Source organism: Oncorhynchus gorbuscha, linkage group LG14 (genome assembly GCF_021184085.1).
Source record: "Oncorhynchus gorbuscha isolate QuinsamMale2020 ecotype Even-year linkage group LG14, OgorEven_v1.0, whole genome shotgun sequence".
Lineage (NCBI taxonomy): Eukaryota > Metazoa > Chordata > Actinopteri > Salmoniformes > Salmonidae > Oncorhynchus > Oncorhynchus gorbuscha.
The window spans coordinates 3,080,294-3,100,881 of record NC_060186.1 but is presented as its reverse complement, the minus strand read 5'-3'; the positions used below and the strand labels follow the sequence as shown (position 1 = coordinate 3,100,881).

At 47.7% G+C, this 20,588-nt stretch overlaps 1 long non-coding RNA gene and 1 pseudogene across 1 annotated transcript; both read right to left on the bottom strand.

Annotated features, from left to right (window-relative positions):
• Nucleotides 1-14,082, bottom strand: part of LOC123995849 — a 39,028-nt pseudogene extending 24,946 nt beyond the window's left edge.
• A 2,135-nt stretch (nt 14,083-16,217) lies between these two features.
• Nucleotides 16,218-20,530, bottom strand: LOC123995980. The gene is made up of 4 exons (XR_006831932.1): nt 20,381-20,530; nt 20,069-20,168; nt 16,605-16,682; nt 16,218-16,446 (listed from the first exon to the last, which is right to left on the bottom strand). It is a non-coding gene; the product is annotated as an uncharacterized LOC123995980 (long non-coding RNA).
• Nucleotides 20,531-20,588: the final 58 nt, after the last annotated feature.

Here is a 20,588-nt window from a genome sequence, read left to right as displayed (position 1 = left end):
GGGACTGTTACTGATATCACTGTATGGATGGAGTATTACAATAGCTTCTCTCAGGGCCTGTTAGTGATATCACTGTAAAGTCTGTATGGATGGAGTATTACAATAGCTTCTCTCAGGGCCTGTTAGTGATATCACTGTAAAGTCTGTATGGATGGATTCAGATGGAGAATTCAAGGTCGATGTAGGGCTCTGGTCAAAAGTAGTGCACTAAATCAAATTGTATTTGTCACATGCGCCGAATAGACCTTACAGCTTACTTACAAGCACTTAACCAAAAATGCTTTAAAAAGCTAAGAAAAATAAACTAATAAAAAGTCCCTTTTTCAGGACCCTGTCTTTCAAAGATAATTCATAAAAATCCAAATAACTTCACAGATCTTCATTGTAAAGGGTTTTAACACCGTTTTCCATGTTTGTTCAATGAACCATAAACAATTAATGAACATGTACTTGTGGAACGGTCGTTAAGACACTAACAGATGGTGGACAATTAAGGTCACGGTTATGAAAACTTAGGACACTAAAGAGGCCTTTCTACTGACTCTGAAAAACACCAAAGAAAGATGTCCAGGTACCCTGCTCATCTGCGTGAACGTGCCTTAGGCATGCTGCAAGGAGGCATGAGGACTGCAGATGTGGCCATGTCCGTACTGTGAGACGCCTAAGACAGCGCTACAGGGAGACAGGACAGACAGCTGATCGTCCTCGCAGTGGCAGCACACGTGTAACACCTGCACAGGACCAGTACAGCCTAACATCACACCTGCAGGACAGGTACAGGATGGCAACAACAACTGCCTGAGTTACACCAGGATCACACAATCCCTCCATCAGTGTTTAGACTGTCCGCAATAGACTGAGAGAGGCTGGAGGCCTGTTGTAAGGCAGGTCCTCACCAGACATCACTGGCAACAACGTCGCTTATGGGCCACAAGCCCACCGTTGCTGGACCAGACAGGACTGGCAAAAGTGCTCTTCACTGACGAGACGCGGTTTTGTCTCACCAGGGGTGTTGGTCGGATTCTTGGTTGGTCATCAACACTTTGTCTCGGTATGGTTCTGTTAAATTGTCATATCAACAGGTTGTCCAATTAACATGACACTATAATTAGGCTAGGTCCCTCTGCATGGGGCTGGGCCCAGATAGTACAGTACAGCAGAGGACCAGGGGCTGGGCCCAGATTGCAGGGCCCAGAACATCTAATTGCCAGCCAAAATAACCCACTATTCAGATGTACTGGTCCTGGTCAGCCTGATCCTGGATCTGTTTGTGCTGTCTTCCAGGCCAACCCTGTGCTAATTTCAACCATAAGAGTTGGCAAGACAGCACAAACAAATCCAGGAACAAGGTTAACTCCAACCTGCATGGAAAAATATACTAAAATAGGCCTACAGCATCCACCTCCAATCCTGATCCATAACGCTTAACATGGGGGAATGTGAAACATGCAGATTAGGCTTTTAGCAGCACAGAAGCAGACCCCTCTCACGTGAGCTGGGCTAGATGATGATCCTTTCACCTAGACTTACATCATTACAAATCTCTGGCTGCTAAGGCCTTTCCACTGACCATGCCTGATCTGCCATACGCCACGTGGTTGTGGCTTCCCCCCCAGGACTGCCCAGGGCACGGCTGCCTAACCGCCCCGGGACAAGCCCAGGGCACGGCTGCCTAACCGCCCCCGGGACAAGCCCAGGGCACGGCTGCCTAACCGCCCCGGGACAAGCCCAGGGCACGGCTGCCTAACCGCCCCGGGACAAGCCCAGGGCACGGCTGCCTAACCCCCGGGACAAGCCCAGGGCACGGCTGCCTAGCTTCTCCCCCCGGGACAAGCCCAGGGCACGGCTGCCTAACCCCCGGGACAAGCCCAGGGCACGGCTGCCTAACCCCCGGGACAAGCCCAGGGCACGGCTGCCTAACCCCCGGGACAAGCCCAGGGCACGGCTGCCTAACCCCCGGGACTGCCCAGGGCACGGCTGCCTAACCCCCGGGACTGCCCAGGGCACGGCTGCCTAACCCCCGGGACTGCCCAGGGCACGGCTGCCTAACCCCCGGGACTGCCCAGGGCACGGCTGCCTAACCGCCCCGGGACTGCCCAGGGCACGGCTGCCTAACCGCCCCCGGGACTGCCCAGGGCACGGCTGCCTAACCGCCCCCGGGACTGCCCAGGGCACGGCTGCCTAACCGCCCCCGGGACAAGCCCAGGGCACGGCTGCCTAACCAGGGACAAGCCCCGGGACAAGCCCAGGGCACGGCTGCCTAACCGCCCCCGGGGCAAGCCCAGGGCACGGCTGCCTAACCGCCCCGGGGCAAGCCCAGGGCACGGCTGCCTAACCGCCCCTTGTGGGGGGCAAGCCCAGGGCACGGCTGCCTAACCCCCCGGGACAAGCCCAGGGCACGGCTGCCTAAGGTTCCCCCCCGGGACAAGCCCAGGGCACGGCTGCCTAACCCCCCGGGACAAGCCCAGGGCACGGCTGCCTAACCCCCCCGGGACAAGCCCAGGGCACGGCTGCCTAACCGCCCCCGGGACAAGCCCAGGGCACGGCTGCCTAACCGCCCCCGGGACAAGCCCAGGGCACGGCTGCCTAACCGCCCCCGGGACAAGCCCAGGGCACGGCTGCCTAACCCCCCGGGACAAGCCCAGGGCACGGCTGCCTAACCCCCGGGACAAGCCCAGGGCACGGCTGCCTAAGCCCCCCCGGGACAAGCCCAGGGCACGGCTGCCTAGGCCCCGGGACAAGCCCAGGGCACGGCTGCCTAACCCCAGGACTGCCCAGGGCACGGCTGCATCTAACCCCCAGGACTGCCCAGGGCACGGCTGCCTAACCCCGGGACTGCCCAGGGCACGGCTGCCTAAGGCCCCCCGGGACTGCCCAGGGCACGGCTGCCTAACCGCCCCGGGACTGCCCAGGGCACGGCTGCCCTAACCGCCCCGGGACTGCCCAGGGCACGGCTGCCTAACCCCGGGACAAGCCCAGGGCACGGCTGCCTAACCGCCCCGGGACAAGCCCAGGGCACGGCTGCCTAACCGCCCCGGGACAAGCCCAGGGCACGGCTGCCTAACCGCCCCCGGGACAAGCCCAGGCACGGCTGCCTAACCGCCCCCGGGACAACCCCAGGACTGCCCAGGGCACGGCTGCCTAACCGCCCCGGGACAAGCCCAGGGCACGGCTGCCTAACCGCCCCCGGGACAAGCCCAGGGCACGGCTGCCTAACCCCCCCCCCGGGACAAGCCCAGGGCACGGCTGCCTAACCCCCCGGGACAAGCCCAGGGCACGGCTGCCTAACCCCCCGGGACAAGCCCAGGGCACGGCTGCCTAACCCCCCCCCGGGACAAGCCCAGGGCACGGCTGCCTAACCCCCCGGGACAAGCCCAGGGCACGGCTGCCTAACCCCCGGGACTGCCCAGGGCACGGCTGCCTAACCCCCGGGACTGCCCGGGGCACGGCTGCCTAACCCCCAGGACTGCCCGGGGCACGGCTGCCTAACCCCCGGGACTGCCCGGGGCACGGCTGCCTAACCCCCAGGACTGCCCGGGGCACGGCTGCCTAACCCCCAGGACAGCCCGGGGCACGGCTGCCTAACCCCCAGGACAGCCCAGGGCACGGCTGCCTAACCCCCAGGACAGCCCAGGGCACGGCTGCCTAACCCCCAGGACTGCCTAGGGCACGGCTGCCTACCCCCCAGGACATTTAAGGGAAAATGCTGGGCACTGGAGAGGTTATGGATCTCAGGCACTTTGGGGTGGGGGTGTTGGCTTTCAATGAGGGCTTATCACTCAAGTGGATGAAAAACACCTGCTTCTGTATCAAATCTTACGTGGTGATGTCATTATACATGGCAGTTAGGCCTCATTTGCATGTGAATGATTGAATCTATTGAAAGGAACAATATATTTCTAAAACAGCTCAATTCAGCTGTATTGCAAATGGGGAAAAAATTATAATAAAAATGTTTATTATACAATACTGACCTAATAAGAATATTCCCTCAAGAATAGAAACATAGAAACACTTTTTTTTATTTTTTATTTTTACCCCATTTTCTCCCCAATTGTTTTTAGTGGCTACTATCTTGTCTCATCGCTACAACTCCCGTACGGGCTCGGGAGAGACGAAGGTTGAAAGTCATGCGTCCTCCGATACACAACCCAACCAAGCCGCACTGCTTCTTAACACAGCGCCATCCAACCCGGAATCCAGCCGCACCAATGTGTCGGAGGAAACACCGTGCACCTGGCAACCTTGGTTAGCGCGCACTGCGCCCGGCCTGCCACAGGAGTCGTTGGTGCGCGATGAGACAAGGACATCCCTACCGGCCAAACCCTCCCTAACCCGGACGACGCTGGGCCAATTGTGCATCGCCCCACGGACCTCCCCGTCGCGGCCGGTTACGACAGAGCCTGGGCCCGAACCCAGAGTCTCTGGCGGCACAGCTGGCGCTGCAGTACAGCTCCCTTAACGGCCTCCCGGGTGGCGCAGTGGTTAACTGGCCATTTCAATGACTTCCCAGGGACCCACAACAAAAGGATGATTGTTATGTGTGTTTGGGTTTTATAACACTGCAGAAGCTCCAGTCCAGCATGTAGTCTACTGGACCAGGGGAACACAGACTGTTATTCACACAACACCAGCATGTAGTCTACTGGACCAGGGAACACAGACCGTTATTCACACAACACCAGCATGTAGTCAGTCTACTGGACCAGAGGAACACAGACTGTTATTCACACAACACCAGCATGTAGTGTACTGGACCAGGGGAACACAGACGGTTATTCACACAACACCAGCATGTAGTCTACTGGACCAGAGGAACACAGACTGTTATTCACACAACACCAGCATGTAGTCTACTGGACCAGAGGAACACAGACTGTTATTCACACAACACCAGCATGTAGTCTACTGGACCAGAGGAACACAGACTGTTATTCACACAACACCAGCATGTAGTCTACTGGACCAGGGAACACAGACTGTTATTCACACAACACCAGCATGTAGTCTACTGGACCAGAGGAACACAGACTGTTATTCACACAACACCAGCATGTAGTCTACTGGACCAGAGGAACACAGACTGTTATTCACACAACACCAGCATGTAGTCAGTCTACTGGACCATAGGAACACAGACTGTTATTCACACAACACCAGCATGTAGTCAGTCTACTGGACCAGAGGAACACAGACTGTTATTCACACAACACCAGCATGTCGTCTACTGGACCAGGGGAACACAGACTGTTATTCACACAACACCAGCATGTCGTCTACTGGACCAGAGGAACACAGACTGTTATTCACACAACACCAGCATGTAGTCAGTCTACTGGACCAGAGGAACACAGACTGTTATTCACACAACACCAGCATGTAGTCTACTGGACCAGAGGAACACAGACTGTTATTCACACAACACCAGCATGTAGTCTACTGGACCAGAGGAACACAGACTGTTATTCACACAACACCAGCATGTAGTCAGTCTACTGGACCAGAGGAACACAGAATGTTATTCACACAACACCAGCATGTCGTCTACTGGACCAGAGGAACACAGACTGTTATTCACACAACACCAGCATGTAGTCAGTCTACTGGACCAGGGGAACACAGACTGTTATTCACACAACACCAGCATGTTATTCACACAACTCACCAACGATGATTGAATTACATTACCTTGGTTCTGTAGCTTAAAAGATTAATATTCTAAAACTTATATTCATATTAGAGTGTGATGAAACAAAGCTGGATTACAGATTTGCGTCCCAAATGGCATTATATTCCCTATATAGTGCACTACCTTTGACCATAGGGCCCTGGTCTAAAGTAGTGCACTACATAGCAAATAGGGTGCCATTTGGGTTACGTATTAGTCATCATGGGACTATGTCCAAACATTGCCTAATGGAGCTGACAGTCTGGACGAGTATTTAAATGAGTCAGTAATGATTAACTAAACCTGAATCCTCTCCAGCTAACTAACTGCAAGTTATTCTCCCCCCCCTGGTTTCTCCTTTACTGTTCAGCTGAGGAGTGTGTGAACCTAAAAGACCCAGTTACCCAAAACAATAGGCCTGGGTTGTGTTCATTAGGCAACAAACGGAAGAAACAGAACGGAAACGAGGGGACGGACTACTACCTGGTGTCCAATAAGAAACACTCACATTCGTTTTCATTTGTGTGTCCTAATGAATACGACCCGAGTTCGTACTCCTTCCTTCCTCTCTCTCTCTCTACTTGTGGGAGGGTCAGGTTACAGCCAAGGCAGTGTTTTCACTAGAAACAAAAGCAACTTGGCTCTGAGGTAGCTGTGCTAGAAAACAGGCACTTTCCTTTCCTTTTCAGACATGTAGAAACCAGGAGCCTGTGCGGAAGGGTTTGTTGAAGAGTTTAGAACACTGACAGCACAAAGCCAGTGAAGAGCTATTGATTACAATTCAGAGTTAGTAGACGAAACCTTTCTTCTAAATATGGACGTTGATTAGGTTAACCATACGTAAACACGTGTGCTATCTAGGCCTCACTGTTTACATGCAAGAAGAAAATAAAATGCTAAGGCTATATTTTATCTACACTTCACAGCAACCATTACTGTGGAGGTTAAACGGCTGTGGTGGTAGGCCAAGTCAGTTCAGGACACTTTCTCTAAACCTGACCCTTGCTGACCTCTGGACAACGGGAGCACGTCTAGGCCAGGCTAACAACCTGAGCGCGTCTAGGCCAGGCTAACAACCTGAGCGTGTCTAGGCCAGGCTAACAACCGGAGCGCGTCTAGGCCAGGCTAACAACCGGAGCGCGTCTAGGCCAGGCTAACAACCGGAGCGCGTCTAGGCCAGGCTAACAACCGGAGCGCGTCTAGGCCAGGCTAACAACCGGAGCGCGTCTAGGCCAGGCTAACAACCGGAGCGCGTCTAGGCCAGGCTAACAACCTGAGCGCGTCTAGGCCAAGCTAACAACCGGAGCGCGTCTAGGCCAGGCTAACAACCTGAGCGCGTCTAGGCCAAGCTAACAACCGGAGCGCGTCTAGGCTAAGCTAACAACCTGAGCGCGTCTAGGCCAGGCTAACAACCGGAGCGCGTCTAGGCCAGGCTAACAACCGGAGCGCGTCTAGGCTAAGCTAACAACCTGGGCCCAGTTTCCAGATAGCGATGGAATTTACGCTTCTGAGTGTTTTATCGATCATCTTTCCTACAACGGCCGAAGTTGTAACGTGTTTCCCTAAACAGCACGCAGGGGGAACGGTCACGTCGTTGAGGCGTTTGTCAATACTGATAGGATGGAAAGACAAAAAAAAAAGGTACTGCTGCTCTCGGATCAGCTTTCTCGGGTGGCCAGAACAGAACAGCTTGGCTCAGTAGTGTGAGAAGGGTCTGAGAGGTCAAGGGTGGCCTGAAGACAGGGATCAGAACAGCATGGCTCAGTAGTGTGAGAAGGGTCTGAGAGGCCTAGGGTGGCCTGAAGACAGGGATCAGAACAGCATGGCTCAGTAGTGTGAGAAGGGTCTGAGAGGTCTAGGGTGGCCTGAAGACAGGGATCAGAACAGCATGGCTCAGTAGTGTGAGAAGGGTCTGAGAGGTCTAGGGTGGCCTGAAGACAGGGATCAGAACAGCATGGCTCAGTAGTGTGAGAAGGGTCTGAGAGGCCTAGGGTGGCCTGAAGACAGGGATCAGAACAGCATGGCTCAGTAGTGTGAGAAGGGTCTGAGAGGCCTAGGGTGGCCTGAAGACAGGGATCAGAACAGCATGGCTCAGTAGTGTGAGAAGGGTCTGAGAGGTCTAGGGTGGCCTGAAGACAGGGATCAGAACAGCATGGCTCAGCAGTGTGAGAAGGGTCTGCGAGGCCTAGGGTGGTCTGAAGACAGGGATCAGAACAGCATGGCTCAGTAGTGTGAAAAGGGTCTGAGAGGTCTAGGGTGGTCTGAAGACAAGAACAGCTTAGCTCAGTAGTGTGAGAAGGGTCTGAGAGGTCTAGGGTGGTCTGAAGACAGGGATCAGAACAGCATGGCTCAGTAGTGTGAGAAGGGTCTGCGAGGCCTAGGGTGGTCTGAAGACAGGGATCAGAACAGCATGGCTCAGTAGTGTGAAAAGGGTCTGAGAGGTCTAGGGTGGTCTGAAGACCGGGTTCAGCACAACTCGAGGTTGGCATGACTACTACACTACAACTAGATTACATGACAGTAGAATTATGGGCTTGTGCCAAAGTTCACTCATCGTCGAGTCTGTAGTAGCCTGTAGTGGTCTCTGAGTGGCTCATTTCATGGCTCATTTCAGAGGGAAGAGCAAACATGGCATAACATCTGCTAGGGGCTGTACAGGCTAATCTTCTTGTGTTGTCATTTCAGGCTGATGTTTCCACGGCATCAATGGATGTTGACATTTAGTCTAGCCTAGGGTAGGTCAGCATGGGGACAGATGATCAGTAATAAGTCTAGCCTAGGGTAGGTCGGCATGGGGACAGATGATCAGTAATAAGTCTAGCCTAGGGTAGGTCAGCATGGGGACAGATGATCAGTAATAAGTCTAGCCTAGGGTAGGTCAGCATGGGGACAGATGATCAGTAATAAGTCTAGCCTAGGGTAGGTCAGCATGGGGACAGGTGATCAGTAATAAGTCTAGCCTAGGGTAGGTCAGCATGGGGACAGATGATCAGTAATAAGTCTAGCCTAGGGTAGGTCAGCATGGGGACAGATGATCAGTAATAAGTCTAGCCTAGGGTAGGTCGGCATGGGGACAGATGATCAGTAATAAGTCTAGCCTAGGGTAGGTCAGCATGGGGACAGATGATCAGTAATAAGTCTAGCCTAGGGTAGGTCAGCATGGGGACAGGTGATCAGTAATCAGTCTAGCCTAGGGTAGGTCAGCATGGGGACAGATGATCAGTAATAAGTCTAGCCTAGGGTAGGTCAGCATGGGGACAGATGATCAGTAATAAGTCTAGCCTAGGGTAGGTCGGCATGGGGACAGATGATCAGTAATAAGTCTAGCCTAGGGTAGGTCAGCATGGGGACAGATGATCAGTAATAAGTCTAGCCTAGGGTAGGTCAGCATGGGGACAGATGATCAGTAATAAAAGATTAAACACTAGACCTGTGTGTTTACTGGGCCTGTTTGTATCTCAGGAAACAATGCAATGACCACACGTTGAACAGGAAACAAAGTAGGACCACGGTGGAAATTGTAGTTAGTTCACACAAGCAGTTTCAAAACTGTTTTCTGCCTGAGCGTGTAGTTTCAAAGGTTTTTTTCTCTCCAAATATTCTAAACAATGTTTGCTGGGAAATAGCAGTTTCAAGTTGGCCAGTCAAGACAGGTTTAACACATTTTTTACTTTGACCCCAAAGGATTGACATCAAAGAAATGCTAATATTCCCTTTGCACTGAGGAGAGAGACCTACCAGTCACCTGTGAGAGAATCCACAAGCAAGGGCAAGCTCCCGGAGAGATTATATTGGTATTAGTAATACGGGTGTGACTCCAGCCTGTTGGCATCACAGCTGCCCTTTTAACCACAATTACCTTGCTTAGTGGGCGTGAGATTAGAGCACCATCGTCATGAGGAGACTGACTGTAGCCTACCCTACTGCTGTCAACATGGGCCCTAGTAAGTATTCACTAACTACTATCCAGTGTATGAGCTGGCACTACTACTAAAGTAGGCCTACTACTGTAAACAAAACAATACCAGTACTACTGACAGGAGAAAATGGTCACCTGACAACTAGGCCTATTGCAATAGGCCTTGAGGCTGTTCCTTCTCCTGCTAGAACAAAAACGGTACCTGGGGCATGCCGAACCAACCTATCGCAATGCTCGTCAGTGGCCAACAAGTTGACTTTGAGCCAATCAGAGAGCATGTAAAATTTTAAAGTTAACTTAAAAAGAGGCCATTTTCTCCATACATCCACAGTTGAGACAATCACACTTCATATCACACCAATCACACTTCTAGCACCAGCTGTCAGAGCAGCTCACAGATTACTGCACCTGTACATCTATAATTTAGCCCAAACAACTACCTTCCCCCCTACTGTATTCATTTATTTTGCTCCCCATTATTTATCTCTACTTTGAACATTCTTCCATTGCACATCTACCATTCCAGTGTTTTACTTGATATATTGTATTTACTTTGCCACCATGGCCTTTTTTTTGCCTTTACCTCCCTTCTCACCTCCCTTATCTTACATTGTATACAGACGTATGTTTATACTGTATTATTGACTGCATGTTTGTTTTACTCCATGTGTAACGCTGTGTCGTATCTGTTGAACTGCTTTGCTTTATCTTGGCCAGGTCGCAATTGTAAATGAGAACTTGTTCTCAACTTGCCTACCTGGTTAAATAAAGGTGTTCTCAACTTGCCTACCTGGTTAAATAAAGGTGTTCTCAACCAGCCTACCTGGTTAAATAAAGGTGTTCTCAACTAGCCTACCTGGTTAAATAAAGGTGTTCTCAACCAGCCTACCTGGTTAAATAAAGGTGTTCTCAACCAGCCTACCTGGTTAAATAAAGGTGTTCTCAACCAGCCTACCTGGTTAAATAAAGGTGTTCTCAACCTGCCTACCTGGTTAAATAAAGGTGTTCTCAACCAGCCTACCTGGTTAAATAAAGGTGTTCTCAACCAGCCTACCTGGTTAAATAAAGGTGTTCTCAACCAGCCTACCTGGTTAAATAAAGGTGTTCTCAACCAGCCTACCTGGTTAAATAAAGGTGTTCTCAACCAGCCTACCTGGTTAAATAAAGGTGTTCTCAACCAGCCTACCTGGTTAAATAAAGGTGTTCTCAACTTGCCTACCTGGTTAAATAAAGGTGTTCTCAACTTGCCTACCTGGTTAAATAAAGGTGAAATAAATCAAATATGCTACATAACTAGCTACCATCACACAGCCTAAGTCCACACAACACTAAATACTTCCTCCAAGCCAGCTAACCACTGTAGCTGGTTGACATAATTAAATTACAATGGACTAGCTAGTTTCCATGAAACAGCTGCCGAGTTAGTGCAGTGTCCATAGAATGCTAGCAATGTTGTGCCAAATATACCCGAAACCTATTACCCCGAGAAGGAACTCAGATCTGTGTGAAAATATGTGAAATGCCGACTAAATCTGAAATTATATTTGAAGAAAATATCCAGATTAAAATCACTTTTGCTGCGCATGGCAGTTGGTTCAGGTTCTTTCAATATATGAATCTCTATCCTCTGCCTGTCTCTGTCTGGCTTGAGCAGTTCTCCCTACAGGGAACTTGTTTCAACTGGGCCGCTTGGGCCCCTCACCGTCTCCCATGCCAATGATGCGCTCAGGACAGACAGGTGTATTTGTGCAAGGGATAAGTGTTAAGGTAGCCTATCTTATGACCAGTTTCCAGTGGAGATATGAGTTTCAGAAATATGATGCTAATTCACACAGAGGCACGACGGTTAGGCCTATCAAGGAGTGTTGAAAAGATGTTTTGAATACAGTAAGGAACTATTTGCAATGGATGCATTGATGTAATGTGACATAAAAAAATAGTCAGAAGCTGCGCAGCTCAAGTGATGGTGAGTTAATGAGAAATACTATCAGACATGAGCAAATGGAAACTTTTAGACCTACAGGCCTACATCTCCACACAGGCCAGGTACTTCATGCTCAAGCAAAATATATTAAAACAAATAAACATTCAAAAGCGTAAACAATTAAATAATGAATGTGCACGAATTAGCAGGAGACAGAGCGCATTCTGTAGAGAGACACGCCGATGCATCTCCACCACACACCCTGTCCCTTCTCGTCTTCGTCTCAACATTTTAAATTATGGATGTCACTTATGAAAATACTAAAACAAAAAAATAAATTATTTTAAATACATCTAAAAACACATGTGTAACATTAACATTCACTGCCAGACAAGTCAAAACTACACAACTAAAATATGTAAAGTGTTGAAATAAAAGATCCCTGAAAATGTCCATACACACAAAACCATCCTCAAATTTGTTTCCATCCCTGATAGTGAGCATTTCTTCTTTGCCAAAATAACACATCCACACAACAATGCCACAGATGTCTCAAGTTGAGGTTATGTGCTACTGACATGCAGGAACGTCCACCAAATATGTTGCATTATTTCATTCCCAGTCATATGAAATCCATAGATAACGACCTAATCAATTACTTATATTAACTTGAACTCGTTCAAATCTGTGAAATTGTTGCGTTTTATATTTTGCTTGCTTTTGTGTAAATAAAAACGGCATTTTAAATCTTTTGGATCTGGTACAGACCCTGGCCCATCTCAGATCCAATATGGATTTTGAAGAAGAAAAAAAATGACTGGGTCCTGTCTTTCTCAGGTGGGAATTTCACAGATCCAATTCATTTTTAGAGCTCATTTTCAGGATCCGAGAAGACCACTTCTCTAGTCTCTAAGACTGAGGCCCACTGGCAGTACAGCAGTGAAACCACTTTCCCATTCAGCTCCTCTCACCATTGCCTTGAGTAATAAACACCCTCTGGTGATGTCCTGGTAGAAAATGACAAGGAGTTATGCTGCCTCTTTCAGGAGAGCAATAAACACAGTCCATTCTAAGTTCATAACTAACCTATCGCTAAGCCAACTTCACTACAGTTACTACAGTTTCCAGAGAGTCGGCAACAGATTTAACTGTTTGCAGTAATGCAAAGTACAAACAAATTGCTTAGTACACTAGTTCGACTGCTTGACAGCAACTGTGATCGTATAGGATTGAATTTGATACCCTAGTAATGTGTGATTATGTGGCAGCACAATCGTATTGATTCATAGAAGAGGATAAGTTTAGCAACAGCACTGTAAAGGCCTGCTACAGACACCTAGAAACCTTATCACGTCCGGCATTGCAAAACCACATATTGTGCAACCTACTGCTATGAGAGGCCCTGAAGCTTACTGACAGATCTAGTCTGTGTTGTCCATCTCAATGCGATTGTAGGTGTGGAGTAAACGTGACCCTTTCTCTACTCTGCATAAATGCTATGTCATAGTAGTTCAATCCTTGTTCAGTTCAGTCAACTGTCCTGCAGGGCCACGTTTGGGGCAACTAGTGAAGCTTTCTGACCACTGGACAGGAACTTGAAACCTGGCTGGTTGTTGTTGATTTGGTAACTCTTTGAGTGGGCTACTTCCTGTTCATTGGGGCAAATTCACCTCTACCACATTCACGTTGAAGAACACTTGTTTCATGTTGAATAGACATTTACATTACATTTAGCACCAATGTATAGTTGAGAAAGCTTTTAGCTCGCTTATTTATTTATTTTTTACAGCTGTGACAGTTGGCTCATAGGAAAACTAGCTAGCTACAGTAGCTAGCAGGCGTTTTGTCAATTTTAGTTGGCGTTATCAGAATTGCTATCTATCTTGGTAAACACCCTAAATAACCATGTTGAACAGGTTGCAGTGACTTGTTGTGGGTGGACCGTCCTAAACTAGCTAGCTATCTTGGTAAACACCTTAAATAACCATGTTGAACAGGTTGCAGTGACTTGTTGTGGGTGGACTGTCCTAAACTAGCTAGCTAGCTGCGACACAGATGAGTTAGTGACAGGTTGCTGACTTGTTGCAGCTAAAGCAGCTAGGCTAACGTTAGCTAGCTCACCTTTTCCTGTTTTCTACTTGTTGTGGGTGGACCGTCCTAAACTACAGCAAATTTAACCCCCTTTTGTTGTCGTCCGGACAAGATTGACTCACACATCCAGCTAGCCACGTAAATCAACGTACCTGAAGTGTGGTGATGTGTTTGTCGTTGAATTTATTTTCACAATAGCGCAACACGAGCGAGGTCTTGCCGACACAACCCTCTCCCAACAAAACCACCTTGAACGAGTAGGTTTTGTTGCCCGCTCCGCTGCCAGCCGCCATGGTCAAATAGATATGATTAGGAGTATAAGTAGCCCAGTCGAATGTAATGTCCCTCTAATCACATGAGATGTGTCAAATCGAAATCAATCAGAATCAGAATAGGAACCAATGTTACAGTCGCCCAGCTCTTTGTAGACCCAAACTGATTTCCTCCCCCCCACACCCTCAGCTGGCTGGTTCGCTCTGCTCTCCCCTCCTCCTCCTCTGCTCTCCCCTCCTCCTCCTCTGCTCTCCCCTCCTCCTCTTTTCTCCCTCCTCCTCCTCTGCTCTCCCCTCTCAACACCCTCCCTCCTCCTCCTCTGCTCTCCCCTCAACCCCCTCCTCCTCCTCTCTGCTCTCCCCCTCCTCCTCTGCTCTCCCCCTCCTCCTCTTTTCTCCCTCCTCCTCCTCTGCTCTCCCCTCCTCCTCTGCTCTCCCCTCTCAACCCCCTCTCCCTCCTCCTCCTCTGCTCTCCCCTCCTCCTCTTTTCTCCCTCCTCCTCCCTCCTCCTCCTCTGCTCCTCTGCTCCCCCTCCTCTGCTCTCCCTCCTCCTCCTCTGCTCTCCCTCCTCCTCCTCTGCTCTCCCCCCTCCTCCTCTGCTCTCCCTCCTCCTCCTCTGCTCTCCCCCCCTCCTCCTCTGCTCTCCCTCCTCCTCCTTTGCTCTCCCCCTCCTCCTCTGCTCTCCCTCCTCCTCCTCTGCTCTCCCTCCTCCTCCTCTGCTCTCCCCCCTCCTCCTCTGCTCTCCCTCCTCCTCCTTTGCTCTCCCCCTCCTCCTCTGCTCTCCCTCCTCCTCCTCTGCTCTCCCCTCCTCCTCTGCTCTCCCCCTCCTCCTCCTCTGCTCTCCCCCTCCTCCTCTGCTCTCCCCCTCTGCTCTGCTCTCCCCTCTCAACCCCCTCCCCTCCTCCTCCTAATGGCGTCGCTTTCTGCGTCATGCTCTGGGATCATATGATCAACTGGACAGCAACAATCCCAAAGTGCTGGAGCTGAACAGAGAAGCTCAGTCTATTTTCCCCCAATGGATCATCAATCATAATACATGTTAAGAGTAAAGAATACAGGAACTAGGACATTTTATTTAAAAAATAAAAATAAGACAGTTTGAAAGACGGAAATTAAAGAAACCCAGAAGTCAGTATAACTCCTAAAAATATATTGTTTTGACCGTATTATGATTGGCTATCATTATTGTGGTTGGTTGGTTTACCCAGGATCATTATCACTGCAAGACCCTCCCGAGTGAGAATAATTTGTCACACAAAAATCATGAGGAAACTATTTCTCCTCTGAGCCATACCGCAGTGCTATTTTATTTATGAATTTCTGACAAATCTGCTTATTTTCACATCAAAAGATCATAATTCTTGGAAGGCTCCCAGAACAAGATGTGGAAATCCCCCATGCTGTACATACACACAGTGAGCGAAGACTAAGTGATTTCCTTGAATCTACGTTTCAGAAAGAAGTATGCTTGTTTTGTTCAAACTTCAACTTATTTATGTTTCTACTAGAGACTTGAGGGGTAATTTTCTGAATGTCTACCCTAATCTTAACTAGATAACGTTCATACTTTAAAAAAAAATCCAAGGCACTGTTGTGGAAAAGTTAAAGCCTTTCTCTTTTAGCAGCAATCGCATAGCAAAACAAATGTAAGCGCCCAAACGACGAGCGGCTCACCGGCCTTCTTCAGGGTGGCGCATGATTCGCAACGCGCTGGTGGGACTTCTGATCAAATTGGTATTGAAATGATCTCTTGGACATATCAAACCAAACAAAGAGCTTCACTACATCCTTAGCCAACACTAGTTACGGTCACAACAAACCTCTTGAATATCACTTTCAATGGAAACAAACAAAACGTAAGACGGGTATTTTCATACATGCCTGATGACTCAGTGACACAAGTGATCTCTTCCATATTAAATATGTTTATTGAAAGCAGTGAGCTAAGTCCCTTTTGTTGCTAGTTACATATTGAAAACTGAGCAACATAAAGCCAATGTACAAACAGAACATAAAGTAGTCTAATTTTTGTTTTATTTTCTTAAACCATGGAAATCTACCTGTGCAAAGGGCACACATACAGAACACTTGTTTGAGATAACACCCCCACCACTTAAAGTAGTGTACAATGAACAGCATATGTCCTCTAAAGTGCAAATAGCATTATACATTCACAAGAATAACAATGAAAATATAACCCCCTCCCCCCATATACACAATATTGATGAAGAATGTAACCCCTCCCCCATATTGATGAACAATATAACCCGCCCCCCCCACAAACACCATATTGATGAGGAATGTAACCCCCTCCCCCCATATTAATGAATAATAAAACCCCACCCCCCAGATACACCATATTGCATAATGGATCAATAAAGTGTGAGCAGCTTGGTTAGTAGGAACATCTTAAAAAGACAGTATAATGTCAGGAAAGTGTCAATGATTGATTGATCTGACCATCTTAGCAGAGAGAGGAATACCGTAAAGACATCACACTGTACATAAAAAGGTCATTCATTTATTTGCAGTGTTCTCTTTCGCTTCCCGTCTGGGTCTGGGAGATGACGGTCTGGAATCAAGAATAAACACGTTTTAAACATGGCATTTAGACAACACAGCCTGCTCCAGATACAGAAAGGGGGTCAACTTCATTTAGTCAAAACCACATACTCCAAATGTCAAGTCAAATGCCAAAAACAAAACCAATAACATTTGAATTATACGTACATGTCCTTGATAGCTTTCTTCATGAGCTGTCTTGTACATGGGGACATCACACTGTCTGTTGGACTCCTTATTGCAGACCTACATTGCCACACAAGGCAGTAGAGAGAGAGAGAGAGAATATATCAGGCAATCAGCCAACTAGTGAAAGCCAAATTACAGAGGAGGTACTTCTTGATGCAATTAAAGCCTTTAAGTCCAGGAAACTCAAGGGTTGGATGGCCTACCAGTGGAGGTATACCAAACCTTTTGATATACTCAGAGGACCATTATTAGCACATTTTAACCACTCATACACACACACACACATATTTCATTATTACTGAAACAGGAGACATGTGGTAAATATAAAGATCCAGTCCATTAAAAAAATAATTGGAGGCCTCTTACACTTCAGTGTTGTGATGCAAAAACTCAAGCAAAATGCTTTAGCGCATAGAATTAAAAAAGGTGTTGACAGATATTATTCATCCTAATCAGACAGGTTTTTATTTTTTTTACATGGACAATACATTGGAGATAATATAACACAGTACTGGAAACAATAGAACACTATGAAAAATCTGGGAAACCAGGCCTGGTTTTCTTTCATAGCCGACTTTGAAAAGGCCTTTAATAAAGTACGACTGAAGTTTATATATAAATGCCTGGAATATTTCCATTTTTGAGAATCGTTTATAAAATGGGTTACAGTTATGTATAGTAATCCTAGGTGTAAAATAGTGGCTACTTCTCAGAAAGTTTTAAACACTGTCAAGAGAAGTAAAACAAGGTTGTCCACTATCAGCATATCTATTTATTATTGCCATTGAAAATGTTAGTTCTTAAAAATCAGATCCAAAATTAATATTAATGGTTTAGAAATCCAGATCACTCGATCTGCTGAATTCTCTCTCTGCTCAGGTTTTCCTTAATAGGATGTCAGTGGGCGGAGTCGGGAGGGTCGTCAGCGAAAAGGGACACACCTGGGCTCGGGTGCGTCCTGGAGATAAATACACCTTTCCCCACATTCATTGAGGAGACTCTCTACATAGACAAACTGTTGGGTTTGGCTGTTTTGTTTTGGCACCTTTTAAAACACATCTATGTACACAACCACACACACCATTGTTACTTGTATATAGTTTACTTTCGTTAGATATATTTGTTATTCCTTGATCTCTTATTCCTCGCAAACATTGATGGTGTTGGAGTTGTGTTAGGCCACGCAGTCGTGGGTGAACAGGGAATACAGGAGGGGACTAAGTACACACCCCTGAGGGGCTCCAGTGTTAAGGATCAGAGTGGCAGATGTGTTGTTGCCTACTCTTACCACCGGGGGCAGCCTGTCAGGAAGTCCAGGATCCAGTTGCAGAGGGATTTAGTCCCAGAGTCATTTGCTTAGTGATGAGATTTGTGGGCACTAATGTGTTGAACGCTGAGCTGTAGTCGATGAACAGCATTCTCGCATAGGTGTTCCTTTTGTCCAGGTGAGAAAGGGCGGTGTGGAGTGCGATTGAGATTACATCATCTGTGGATCTGTTGGGGCGGTATGCAAATTGGAGTGGGTCTAGGGTTTCTGGGAGGATGCTGTTGATGTGAGCCATGACCAGCCTTTCAAAGCACTTCATGGCTACTGACGTGAGTGTCACGGGCCTGTAGTTATTTAGGCAGGTTACCTTCGCTTCCTTGGGCACAGGTTTGCTTGAAACATTAAGGTATTACAGACTCAGTTAGGGAAAGGTGGAAAATGTCAGTCAAGACACTTAATAGTTGGTCCGTGCATACTTTGAGTACAAGTCCTGGTAATCCGTCTGGCCCAGCGGCTTTGTGAATGTTGACCTGTTTAAAGGTTTTGCTCACATCAGCTACCAAGAGCATATCACACAGTCATCCAGAACTGCTGATGCTCTCGTGCATGCTTCAGTGTTTCTTGCCTCGAAGCGAGCATAAAAGGCATTTGGCTCGTCTGGTAGGCTCACGCCACTGGGGAGCTCATGTCTGGGTTTCCCTTTGTAGTCCGTAATAGTTTAAGCCCCGCCACATTCTGATCTGTTTGATGGTTTGTCTGAGGGCATAGCGGGATTTCTTATAAGCGTCCGGATTAGTCTCCTGCTCCTTGAAAGCGGCAGCTCTAGCCTTTAGCTCGATGCGGATGTTGCCTGTAATCCATGGCTTCTGGTTGGGATATGTACGTACAGTCACTGTGGGGACGTCGTTATCGATGCAGTCCCCGACCACTAGGAGTGCCACTTCTGGGTGAGCATTTTCTTCTTTGCTTATGGCCTCAGAGTTGGTTGAGAGCGGTCTTAATCCCTTCTAGCCATGACCCTGACTAGGGGCACTCTCCGTGGGTTATAAGTCACCTCTCACATGGTAACCGGAACTATTTGAAAAGGTGAGAGCTTATTATACCTCAGTGGGTGAATTGAATCAAAGAATTAATATACTGGCAAGATACACGTCTCACCGCTCTAAACGGGAGTTGTTGTCCACAAAGCGGCACGGCGGACTGTCTAGCTGCCGCCTATCCTTTCTTTGGATTGTTGGATTTATTTTTTGGTTGAACAAATTCAACACTCCATACAAACTCCTGGCTTGGTGGGTGGGAAAAAAACACCACCTGCTGGAGGAAGACAGATTTTCTACTGAGTGGGGCCTCTCTTCCTCTCTAAATTGAGTTGAGGAGAGGCAAATCTGTATATAATGGAGGAGATGCTCATGTCAGTATGAGTTATAACACCTAGCGGTCAAACAGGGAAATGGTTCCAAATGGGGTTTCACCATTAAATTTCTCCTCGTAGGGGATTTTAGAAACACTTACAATAAGGGCTGTGTTTCATGTAGGCTTACCCTGGCTTGACGTTTTGATAACAAGTCTCTCGGGACAAAGTGACTTTTATCAATATATTTGCTTCCAACAAATTAAATGCTAGTTAGCTGCTAATGTGGCTATCATAAATAACTACAAATGCCATGTTCTGGACGAGACTGCCGAATCGAGGCAAAGGTATGAATCTCTGGATTAACCATCTAATATTGACGAAATGTAGTAATTTTAAAAAATGGGCTAAATTTCTTTAAATGTACCTGTTTGCAAAGGTTCCAGCTAGAGGTAATGTCCAAGAGCTTGCAGGGATTTGTAGTCTTGCACGATGTCTACTTTGACGCTAAATAACATTTTCAATCTATATATATATATATTTAGAGAGAGATCACCATGTCCGCGAGAGACTTACATAGTTATCAAAATGTCACGTAAACCTACACAAAACACAGACCTTATTAAGTGTTTCTCAAATCCCTTATTGGAAAAACGACTGAAACCATGTCCCTGCTTGACCGCTAGGTTTTATGGGTATTATGACACCTCCACTTAGGGGCTCTCGGGCGGGAAGGAAGGCGACAAGCCACTATTGTAATACTGTATTAAAAACAACGGTTGGCTTAACATGCATTAATCTAACAATCCTACTTTCATAACTTACATCTCTTGAATCTTCTTTCTTTTCGCCAGGCTTGGTGTCGGCGGCGGTTGATTGTTGTGAGGAGACACTGACTGTAGTGCATTTCCAGAGCTCATTTTCTCTGCAGAAAGCCATCACGACATTAGCGACAGTTTAGTGTTTTAATACATTGTATCCATAACTAATTAGGTAAACATTAGTGTAACTTGCATACAATAACGTACGCTGTAGCGTTGCTGCATGCAACATTGTTACTAATACGAACTGTTAATCGTTGAAATTGTGTAATTGATTATACCAAGCACATTTTCATTGTAGCAGTTAAGAACCCACCTTCTTTAAAAAAAAATCTTATTAGCCACAGTCGTGTAACAATTAGGAAAAAGTAGACAAGGCTTGAGATCCAGTTAGTTTAGTAACGATCAGCTGAGTTCGTGTCAAATAGGACATTTCGAAAGTGGTGCTCCGTGACGTATTTCAAATACGCTCCTCTCATTGGTAGTTGCCACGGAACAAGCATAACAAACCCCACCCTCTCAGA